Below are 11,527 nucleotides of genomic sequence, written 5' to 3' on the forward strand. Positions count from 1 at the left end.
AACACTGGAACAGAATATTCAGGAACTGTGGGACAACTGTGAAAGGTGTACATGTGTTTACTGGGAATGCCAGAAGGAAAATAAAGAAATGGAAGAAATATTTAAAGTAATAATAAGTGGGGGCGCCTGGGTGACTCAGTCAGTTAAGCATCCAACTTTGGCTCAGGTCATGATCTCACGGCTTGTGAATTCGAGCCCCGTGTCGGGCTCTGTGCTGACAGCTCAGAGCCTGGAGCCTCTTCAGATTCTGTGTCTTTCTCTCTCTCTCTCTCTCTCTCTGCCCCTCCCTCGCTCACACTCTGTCTCTGTCTCTCAAAAATAAATAAACATTAAAAAAAAAAGAGTTGACAGAAAAAAAAAACCCATCAATCTAGAATTCTGTACCCTAAGAAATTGTCCTTCAAAAGTAAAGAAGAAACAAAGACTTCCTTAGACACAAATTGAGATAATTAGTTGCCAATAAACCTGCCTTGCAAGAAATGTTCTAAAGAACTTTAGAGAGAAGGAAGGGATATAGTCAGAAACTCAGATCTACATAAAGAAAGGAAGAGCATTGGAAAAGGAATAAGTGAAGTAAAATAAAAACTTTAATTTTTCTATTCTTTTTTTAAATATATGTTTATTTATTTTTGAGGGGGGCGGAGAGGGAGAGAGAGGATGGACGGGGGAGGGGCAGAGAAAGAGGGAGACAGAGGATCTGAAGCAGGCTCCTCGCTGACAGCGGAGAGCCTGATGCGGGGCTCCAACTCACCAACAGCAAGATTATGACCTGAGCAGAAGTCAGACACCTAACCAACTGAGCCATCCAGGCGCCCCTATTTTCCTATTCTTACTTGACCTAACAGATAACAGTTTGTTCAAAATAATAATAAAAATTATGTATGCACATATATGCTTATGTATGCATATGTATAAGTGAGCTGAGTGACAGCAATGATACAAGGGACGAGAGGGGGAATTAGGATTATTTTGTTATAATAAGATACTGGCACTACCTGTGAGGTGGTATAGTGTTATTTGAAAGTGGACTCATATTAGTTGTAAATGTACTTTGCAGACTCTAAGGCAACCACTAAAAAAATTTTTTTTAAAAGAGGTATAACTGGGGGCGCCTGGGTGGCTCAGTCGGTTAAGCATCCGACTTCGGCTCAGGTCACGATCTCGCGGTCCGTGAGTTCGAGCCCCGCGTCGGGCTCTGTGCTGACTGCTCAGAGCCTGGAGCCTGTTTTGGATTCTGTGTCTCCCTCTCTCTCTGACCCTCCCTCGTTCATGCTCTGTCTCTCTCTGTCTCAAAAATAAATAAACGTTAAAAAAAAAATTTAAAAGAGGTATAACTGATACACTAAGAAAGGAGGGAAAATGAAATAAAATAAAATGGTCGATTGAAACCATAAAAGGCAGGGAAAAAAAGTAGAAGACAAAAACGGGGACGAAGACCAAAAGCAACAAATAGAAAACGGTGATGAGTATGGCAGATACTAATTCAACAATATCAAGAATTAGTCTCAACATCAAGGTCTAACTCTACCAATTAAAAGGCAAATGCAGTAGGAATGGATTAAAAAAATAGTAAGTTGAAAAGAAAAAAACAAGACCTAAGCTTATATTGTCTCTAAGAAACCCACTTTAAACGTAAAGACACATACAGATTAAAGGCAAAGAGATGGAGGAAGATATACCATGCAAACACTTCTTAAAAGAAAGCAGGAGTAGCTATATTAATTTTAGACACAGCAGATTTCAAAGCATGGAATGTTGTCAGAGATAAAGAGGGACATGACATAAAGATAAAGGGGTTAATTCTTCAAGAACACATAATAATCCTTAACATGTATGCATTTAACAATAGAGTCAAAATATGTGAGGCATAAACCGATAGAACTACAAAGAGAAATAAATAAATCCACTATTATTGTTGAAGACTTTACCTTCTATCATAAGTGAACAGACCCAGCAGGTAGAAAATCAGTAATGACATAGCTGAACTCCATCACCATCAACCAACTAGATATAATGGACATCTATTGATTATTTCATCCAACAACCACAGAATACTCATTCTTCTCAAGCTCATATGGAACATTCACTAAAGTAGACCACATTCTGGGCCATTACACACACCTTAACAAAGTTAAAAGAATAAGACTTATACAATATATGCGCCCAAACCACAATGGAATTAAACTAGGAACCAATAACAGTTGGAAAAATCAAATACTTCAATATTAAACAACACACTTCTAAATAACACATGGGTCAAAGAAGAAATCACAGAGGGAATTTCAAAACATTTTTAACTAAAGGCAAATGAAAATACAACTTATCAAAATTTGTGGGGTGGAGGGAAAGTAGTGCTTCGAGGAAAATTCATAGCTTTTGAGTCCACATATTAGAAAAACGAAAACTCTAAAATCAATAGTCTAAGTTTTCAACTTGGGACATTAGAGAAAGAAGAGCAGATTAACTCCAAAGTAAGCAAAAGAAAAGAAATAATAAAAATTAGAGCAGAATCAGTTAAATTAAAACCAAGAAATCAATAGAGAAAATCAATGAAACCAAAAGCTGGTGCTTTGAAGAGATTAATGAAATTGAAAATCGTCTAGCCAAGCTAATTATGAAAAAAAGAGAGTGGATACAAATTACAAATATCATAAACGAAAAGGGGACATCCATATAGATATATGACACTAAAAGGGTAATAAACATCATGAACGTCACGTTCACAGATTTAATAACCTAGAGGACACAGACCAATCCCTTAACAGATACAATCTGCCAAAACTTACAGAAGAATAAACAGACAATCTGAATAGTCCTATATCTATTCAAGAAATTGAATCAATAAATAATAATCTTCCAAAACAGAAAGCACTAGGGCCAAATGGGTTCATAGGTGAATTCTACCAAACATTTAAGAAAGAAATGATACCAGGGGTGCCTGGGTGGCTCAGTCGGTTGAGTGCCCAACTTCGGCAGGATCCATGACAGAAAGGATCGATAATGTTGGATTTCACTAAAATTAAAATTTTTTCCTGTGAAAGACACTGTCAAGAGAATGAAAAGACAAGCCACAGGCTTGGAGAAAACATTTGCGAAAGACACATCTGATAAAGGGCTGTTATCCAAAATAGACAAAGAACTCTTAAAACTCGTCACTAAGAAAATGTGCAACCCAACTTAAAAAGTGGGCCAAAGGTGTTAACAGTGGCCTCCACAAGGATATACAGGTAGCAAGTAAGCATATGAAAAGATCTATACGCCATACGTCATCAGTGAACTGCAAATGAAAACATTTATGAGCTCCCACTACGCACCTGTTGGAACGGCCAAAATCCAAAGCACTGACACCACCAAATGCTGGTGATGATACGGAGCAACAGGAACTCTCATTCATTGTGGATGGGGATGGAAAATGGCACAAGCACTTTTGTGAGACAGTTTGGCAACTAACTATAAAACTAAATACTCTTACTGTACGACCCAGCAAAGGAGCTCCTTGGTATTTACCCAAAGGACTTGGAAATGTATGTCTACGCAAACACCTGCACACAGCTGTTTATAGCAGCTTTGTTCATAATTGCCAAAACTTGGAAACAACCGAGACGCCCTGGATGAACTGGGCTCCATTCAGATAATGGAATATTACTCGGCCCTAAAAAGAAATGAGCTCTCCAACTCTAAAAACACATGGAAGAATCTTAAATGCGTATTACTAAGTGAAAAAAGTCAATCAGAAAAGGCTACGTATTGGGTGATTCCAACTATGATATATGGAAAAGACAAAACTATGGAGACGGAAAAAAGGGCAGTGGTTGATAAGAGTTAGTGAGGAAGGGGGGGGGGGCGTGAAAAGGATTTTCACTGGATTTTTAGGGCAGTGCAACTATTCTGTATGATGCTGTAATGGTGGATACATTTGTCCAAACCCACAGAATGCACAACACCAAGAGAGAACTGTAAACTATGCACTTTGGGTGACCATGGTGTATAAATGTGGGCTCATCGATCCTAACAGATGCCCCACTCTGGTGGGGAATGTTGGTTTTGGGGGAGGCTGTGCATGTGTGGGGCAGGCGGTACATGGGAAATCTCTGCCTCTTCCTAAAACTGCCCTGCAGTCTGTGGACCACACTTCGAGTTGCACTGTGTAGACTGTGGCCTTTCTAAGTACAGAGACCTTGATTCCTCAGCCCTGTGTCCCTAAGTACCTGATCGCAGGGACAGACTAAGGGGTGGGATTTAAGAAGTTTTAGAAGGTAAAATTGACCTGACCTCACAGGAGCATGAAGTAACACTCACCTGATTTGGTAACTAGGGCAAGAGCGATGTCATGAACCGATACAAAATGTTCAGGAGGGCATAGAAAGAAGGAGGCTCGGGACAGAGAGAACAGAGGAGGGGTGATCGGGAGCTGTCCCAGGAGACAGCTGAAAATCTGAGACCAGGGTTCCAGCAAGGGAGCCCGTCCTGAAGGGAAGGCAGCACCTCGGAGAGTTGGTAAACTTTGTGTTTACTGTCACATCAAGGGAGGTGGCCTACAGAAGCAAAAGCGGCAGAGGCCAAATAACCCAGGGACAGCAGCATCTCAAAACCAGAGACACTGCTACATGCACACCATGGTTGGGTCCAGTGAGATTGAAAACCATCAGATCCAGGCTTTTGAGTAACTAGAAAACCAGATCACGTGTGATGAATGGAGAGTGGAGGGAGAGTGAGAAAGCGGGAGTGGAGGGAGCGAACACAAAGCCCCGTTTCTACACACACATCTTTCTAGGAGCTCGCCAGTTAGGGAGGGGAACGTTCTGAGTGGGGCTTAGAGGGAGAGACTGAGTCTCCAGGGAAGATTTCAGAACAGGAGCAATTTGAGGGCAAGAAATTAAGCGACAAGGGAGATTTTTACGATCCAGAAGACGGAAATCAGGAGAAAAGGGAAAAGAGAAAACAAGCGGTTAGCTAGACAGGAGACAAGCGACCCATTCTGGAAAATGAGGGACAGTGGCAAGTAAGGCCGGGTACAGAAGAGGCATAGAAATAACGTGCTGTGGTTTGCTCCAAAAAATGATCTCCTTCGGTTTTACAATCAAAACGTGCATTAATTCAGCTTCTCAGTGGATGTCAAGGTTTTCAAAGGCAAAAATTGGAGTAAGTACCAAGTTCTAATTCCCTTCTAACTCTAAAATCTGGGTATTCAAGCTCAACTATTTTTGTCCTCACCCTTCTGAGCAAACAAGTTATAACTCTCTATTTCGTAACCACTCAGGAAGAGTCAGGAACGATGGTCCGTACCTGCTCCGGTCTCTGCTTCCCAGCAGCCCCACCTCATCAGGTAGAAAGTCAAAGTGGCACTGAACCCTCTTTAGTTTTCTTCCTGGGAACATGCCAGCGCCCTCCGGAGGTGTAAATGTTCGCTATCATGGCTTCGTGAGTCCTGAGTTGTCCTCATGATGTATGTCAACGATTACGTTAAGCCGATACATCATAAAAAGCTACCTTCAGGATTAACAATCCACCAGCTAGTCTGGAAACTCTGTGAGGGAAGGACCATGGCCACTGTGGTCTCCACCCTGTGACCCCTGCTGTCCAGTCTCCAGTCCCCAGCAGGCGCTCAGTAAGCAGCCGTGGCTCACACGCCCGAGGTGAGAAGAGCCAGAGAACAGTCCGTGCTAATCACCGAAGCATACGTTGCAATCGAAACTCATCACGCCTCCCAAAACAAGAATATTCTCCAGTGCCTTTTTGCTTGGAAATGTTTTGCCTCTCTCCACCTTAACATTTCTATGCATAATTGAAATTTAGTACACTTCACGTTTCGGAGACAACTCCGGGACGCTCACGTCACTTCCTTGACCTATTTTGGAACCCCGTCTTTTGCAAAACCAACATTTCCCAGTCATATTGAGCAGTTCATCTTGGACTTGATTTTCACAGCTGTATCTCCACCTTAAAATTTCTATGCATAATTGAAATTTAGTACACTTCACGTTTCGGAGACAACTCTGGCCGGGAACGCTCACGTCACCTCCTTGACCTATTTTGGAACCCCGTCTTTTGCAAAACCAACATTTCCCAGTCATATCGAGCAGTTCATCTGGGACTTGATTTTCACAGCTGTATCACCTGCTTTTAAACACACACACACACACACACACACACACACACACACACTTAATAGTGAAAGAAAACACAGTTTTTGAGAAATTTTCTCATTAAGAGGGAAAAAAAATTGTGCCACTGTTGGAAGAACAGATATGTTCCCTGCCTACTTACTAGATAGGCTGTGAGTTCCAAACCCCTGGGCTATTGTACTATCGCCTCGAAACCGACTGTCGGGACCACCCCGCGCCTTTTCTTCCTGGCAGACCTACTCTCCTGGGATCTCGGTCTCAGAACACCAACACCACGACCTGATGGTTTAGGTCCTGTGGACACCCTCGTTGCCATGTTTTTCTTTGACCCTCGTAGGAGACCAGTCACCAAGCCCTTTGATGCCTGGCACCGCAGTCTTTACCATCAATCCTTCAACACCTCCCCTCCCCTGGCCACTCTCCGAGCTCGGGCAACTGTTTCCTCTCGCCCGAACACATACCCACAACCGTCACCCAACTAGCCTCTCGCCACCAGATCTCACTGGCCCCCCAGCGCACTTCCCCCCCTCCAGCACCAAAGGCGGGATGTCTAAAATACACACCTGAACGGGGGCACCTACGATGGAGCCCAAACTCCTCCTCGTCAGGCAGATGAAGCATCCCCTGAAGCCCCGGGCCCTGCTGCCTCTCATCTCTCTTTCCCATCTCCACACACACCCTTCCTGCTCTTCTCAAACTTCTCACGCTCCCAAATGCACCCGGCTCTCCTGGTCTTTGCTCCCCGCGCCTGGGGCTCTCTTCCTTTGGGGCTCAACCCTAATGCCCCTCTCCTCCAGGAGGCCTTCCTTGACCTTGTCCACCCTGGGGCAGGCTTGGTTAGGAATTGTACCCCTGTGGTCCCATGGCATCTGGCCTTCCCTGCCACCCCGCTGCGCTGAAATGGTCTGTTTCTGCCCCGTCTCAACCGCAGAGGCCAAGCTCGAACAAAGCTCCAGAAGCAAGCACGATGTGCTGTCCACAGATTCATCTCTAGGCCTGAGCCTGGTGCCCGCTTTGCTGAGTTCAGGGAATATGTCATATTCATATTTGGTTCCCTGGACTTATCACAATGCTTAAGTACAGCAGGTATGTAGAAAGAGCCATGCAAGAATGCAATAGTCTATTGGCGAAAATTCAGTTCTGAGATTAACACACTTGACCTTGCGACTTACGCCCACACTTGGCGCCCCACCGTCGGCATGACTTACACAGGCGGCATTTATCTCTGACATAGGTAGAATAAGATGCACCAAGAATAGGGCTGTGATACAAGCATCCTTAAATTGAATTTCCAGAAGCGGGGACAGGCATCTTCAAGAGGCCGCGTTTGCTTTGGATTCTAAAGATCCTCGTTATTACTTTGTAGCCGGTCATGTCATCTTCCTGGGACTCAAGTTTCTTCATATGTAAAACGAGTCTTGTCCAGCTTCAAAAGCCTGCAAGAGGAAATGGCCTGCAATTTTTATGCATTGAGTTTGAAAGGTACTTTGAATAAGAAGGCTCCTGGAAAAAATAAAATACTCCACCAACGTATCTGGCAACTCACACTTTAGTGAATTCATGCATAAAAGCTTAAAGATGGCGAGTGGGTTAAGGTAATCTAGCAATAAGTCGCTCTAAAAACATTTTGCGGAGAATATACATATAAACAATTATAGGCAGCATTACAAAGTGCCTGGCGTTTTAAACGACTGTACAGGGAATCAGGGCAGAGTCGGGAAGTCTAGTGGGAACCAACCTATGATTTGCAGTATTTGTAACAAATTGTTTTAAGACACCGACTGAAATCTCACGGCTCTCTTTAGTTTTTAAACTGCTAAACAGTATTACCAGATGATTCTGCAATGCTTCCTCTTCATGCCTACTCAAGACTCTGAAGTCGCTGACCTAGAGTAGCCCCTTTGCAAAACACGATTCGTTTTGGCCTCCTCATCGGCAACAGCACGCAGTTGGGTATATCGGGATCCATATCATTACACGTAAAATCCCGAGTACCTTAATGCTGATGTCTTTTATGACCACTTGGCTCAAATCTACGATTTATATAAAGGTAACGATCCTTAGGTCTCTTCCTTTTTTCAAGTTCCCCAGTTAAACGGGCCTCCGTGCTAGCAGAACTTCCTATTTTCGCTTCCTAAAATCGGATGCATATTTAAAAAAATTTTTTTAACGTTTATTTATTTTTGAGACAGAGAGAGACAGAGCATGAACGGGGGAGGGTCAGAGAGAGAGGGAGACACAGAATCCGAAACAGGCTCCAGGCTCTGAGCTGTCAGCACAGAGCCCGACGCGGGGCTCGCACTCACGGACCGCGAGATCGTGACCTGAGCCGAAGTCAGAGGCTCAACCAACTGAGCCACCCAGGCGCCCCTGGGATGTGTACTTAGAAAGGCTCTTAACTCTCTTACCACCAGGAGCACTTTAAAAAAAAAAAAAAAAATGATGCACAGAAAGACTTGTATTTGCTTAGCTTACTCAAAAGAGTCCCTGGGTAAAGCCGTCATTTCTCTCTCTGCATTACAAATCTTTTCTTTAGGTAATGTTTTATCTATATGTGATCTTGCAGTTTTCATTTTGGAACTCTTCCAAAAGAACTTTAAGTTCTTTTGTTATTTGAAGCCTAAAACAAACTAATACTCTAAGAAGTAGGATAGTTTTATAGATTACGCATTTCAGACACCGGAAAAGTATCAAACCTCTGATTCCTTATCAAACACAAAGGGAGGACAATAAAATATTGTTTTACACGTACACACCCACAAACAGATGGAGGCCTACACGCTAAAACGTAGGTCCAAGCCCATTTTAGGAGGAAGAGTATCCATTTGCTTTTCCCCTCAAACCCACATCTTTAAATTTAAATATTACTCTTAAAAAAAAAAAGAAAAAGAAAAGCATGCCTCATTTCTGGCCAGTTCCTAAAACATAGGAAGCTGTTAAACAGACTTTTGGGCAGTGACGTACCCGTCCGATGCCCCCGGGAAATTCTAGCCAGACCAGATTCCACCCCACGTTCAACAAACCACACAAGAGCTCATTTCCGTCTCCTTGCCGATACCCTCCTCCGCGTGTACAATACATGCTCCTTCGAAGTTCAAGTCCGCCATCTTCTGTGAGGCCCGCGCCAGCAGTTCCGGCGGTCTTGGGCCTTCTCCCGAGTTCCGAAGGTTCTGGATTTCTAGGCATGCACGGTCATGTTGGTCTCTCGGTTTCTTTTTACTTTTTCCTCTGTCCCCACCCCCTAATCGATGCACTATGAGAACCAGACTATGAGAAGCGAGGGGCGGGGGGGGGGGGGGCGGGGGGGGGGTGTTATATTGCCTTCTTTACTGTCAGGGTCCCAGTGCTAGAACGCGAGGCGTGTCAGTAGCTGCTTGATGATGAGTGACTACTGGTATTTAAAGACTGCACGTGTGCATGCTCTCTTTTTTCCAGGCCATTTTTAAGGGCAAGGACTACTTTGTTGTCTTAGGTCATTTATATCACTGTGGTCATGAACATGAGGGCTGGAGAGAGAAACTGTATTTAGAAGCATTGAAAGATTGGGGTCCCCTGAGCCTAGTGCCTCACTGGAAAAAGCTAAAGATTTGTAATACTGACTTTCGTTAGCAGGATCATTGTAACCAGTGCGTGACCCCCAACGTTGCTACAGAAGGAAATGGAGCTCGGTCTTCGGTGACAGTTCTAAAGTCCACATGTATAATGGTGGCAAATCAGAGTAAGAATCGTCCTGGGAAACCTTCTCATTGGCTCACCCCCAAAATATAGCATCCGTGGTTTTGTACACGTCTCACTACGTCAAGGTAAGTATAATAGAACAGTGTAATTTCCACCAGCGCTGGGACGAGGGCGGTTTCTTCCAGTTAGCACTGCATAAAGTAGCTGGGATTTTTAGGGGTCGTGTATTAGGAAAGGGCACGTTTTCATTTTCATTTCCTTCTTTTTCTTCCCACACCAGTCTTGGAGTTGAATTAAACGATCGTGAAATGCAATGCCAATGAATACAAACGGTTAAGATGATGAATTGATTCTACAACTAAAAACTGCAGGCAAGGTCGCAGTTTTTGCACAAAAGTTCAAGTGTATCAATTCGGAAGCTGTTACGACACATCCTCGAGCGCCAAGTCTCTGCTAACACTTGGAAACCCCCCCCCCATTTCTCCAAATGACCCGTCAGCTTTGCGGCACCTTCTCTAGACTATATACTTATCTTCATCCCTTTACATATGAATTGTTCGCAAAAAAAAAAAACAAAAACAAAAAAAAACAAAACGGGGGGGGGCAGCAACTTTTTTCGAAAGTATTTCTCTCAAAATAAGAGCAAAATCTAGGTTGTGGAAAAATGCTTTTGACATCTGGCTAAAGGTTATTCAAGAGAGTCTGCATATTTTTCAAGTCAGACGCAAACCCAGTTAAAGCAAAAACACCGCAAAAATGTCGATCTCTGCCTGGTCTCTCCTTCCACACACACACAAAATCAAGTCTAGTCACAAAAAGAAATGCTCTATGTAATTATCGTATGACCCACAATTGCACTACTGGGCATTTATCCCAGGAAAAATGAAAACTGATGTTCACACAAAAACCTGTACACGAATGTTTGTAGCGGTTTTATTCAAAAAGGTCAGAAACCGGGAACCACCCCGAAGTCCTGACTGGTGGTTAGACAATGTGCGGGACTGCCGCACCACGGAACACTACCCAACAATAAAACAGAACTACTGATTCGTGCGAGTTGAATCTCTAGGAAAAATGTGCTGAGTGAGAGAAGCCAGGCCCAGAGGGTAACATACTATATAATTCCACTTCTAGAACATTCTCGAACAGACAAAATTATAGAAACGGAGAACAGATGAGCGGTTGCTAGGGTTGAGAGGGGCAGGAGACGAGGAGATTGGATATGAAATGGTACCATGGGGGCTCCCTGTAGTGATGGAAATGTTAGGTACCTTGACTCTATCGATGTTAACGCCCACGTTGTGTGATGTTACGCTGCATGTTATAAATGTCACTATTGGGGAAAACGGGATAAAAAGTACAAGGGGCCCCTCCCTTAAGTAGGACACCCGCATGTGACATCTATTATCTCATAAAATAAAGTTTTATTAAAAATTTGAGAAAAAGAAATTGTTCTAGCCTAATAAATTTACTTTGCGCTATCGAGAGCTCTGATTCTTGGTAAAAACTATGGTAGTGGATGAAGTACGAACTGGGTCAGTTGCAAAAGAGTAACTGACCACATTTCCACGGGGGTCACCGGCATCCGTGAATCTCCCCAGTCCCCCCCGCGGAGGACACTCTCTGATCAGACTACACCCTCACACACCGCAGAGGCCAGAGGAATCCTCCCACTGTCCTACCGCTGCCCCAGGCCACAACAAGGAATTTCCCAATGGCAAGGC

This window comes from Panthera pardus, unplaced genomic scaffold (assembly GCF_024362965.1).
Source record: "Panthera pardus isolate Hobbes unplaced genomic scaffold, ASM2436296v1 HiC_scaffold_18, whole genome shotgun sequence".
Classification (NCBI taxonomy): Eukaryota; Metazoa; Chordata; class Mammalia; order Carnivora; family Felidae; genus Panthera; species Panthera pardus.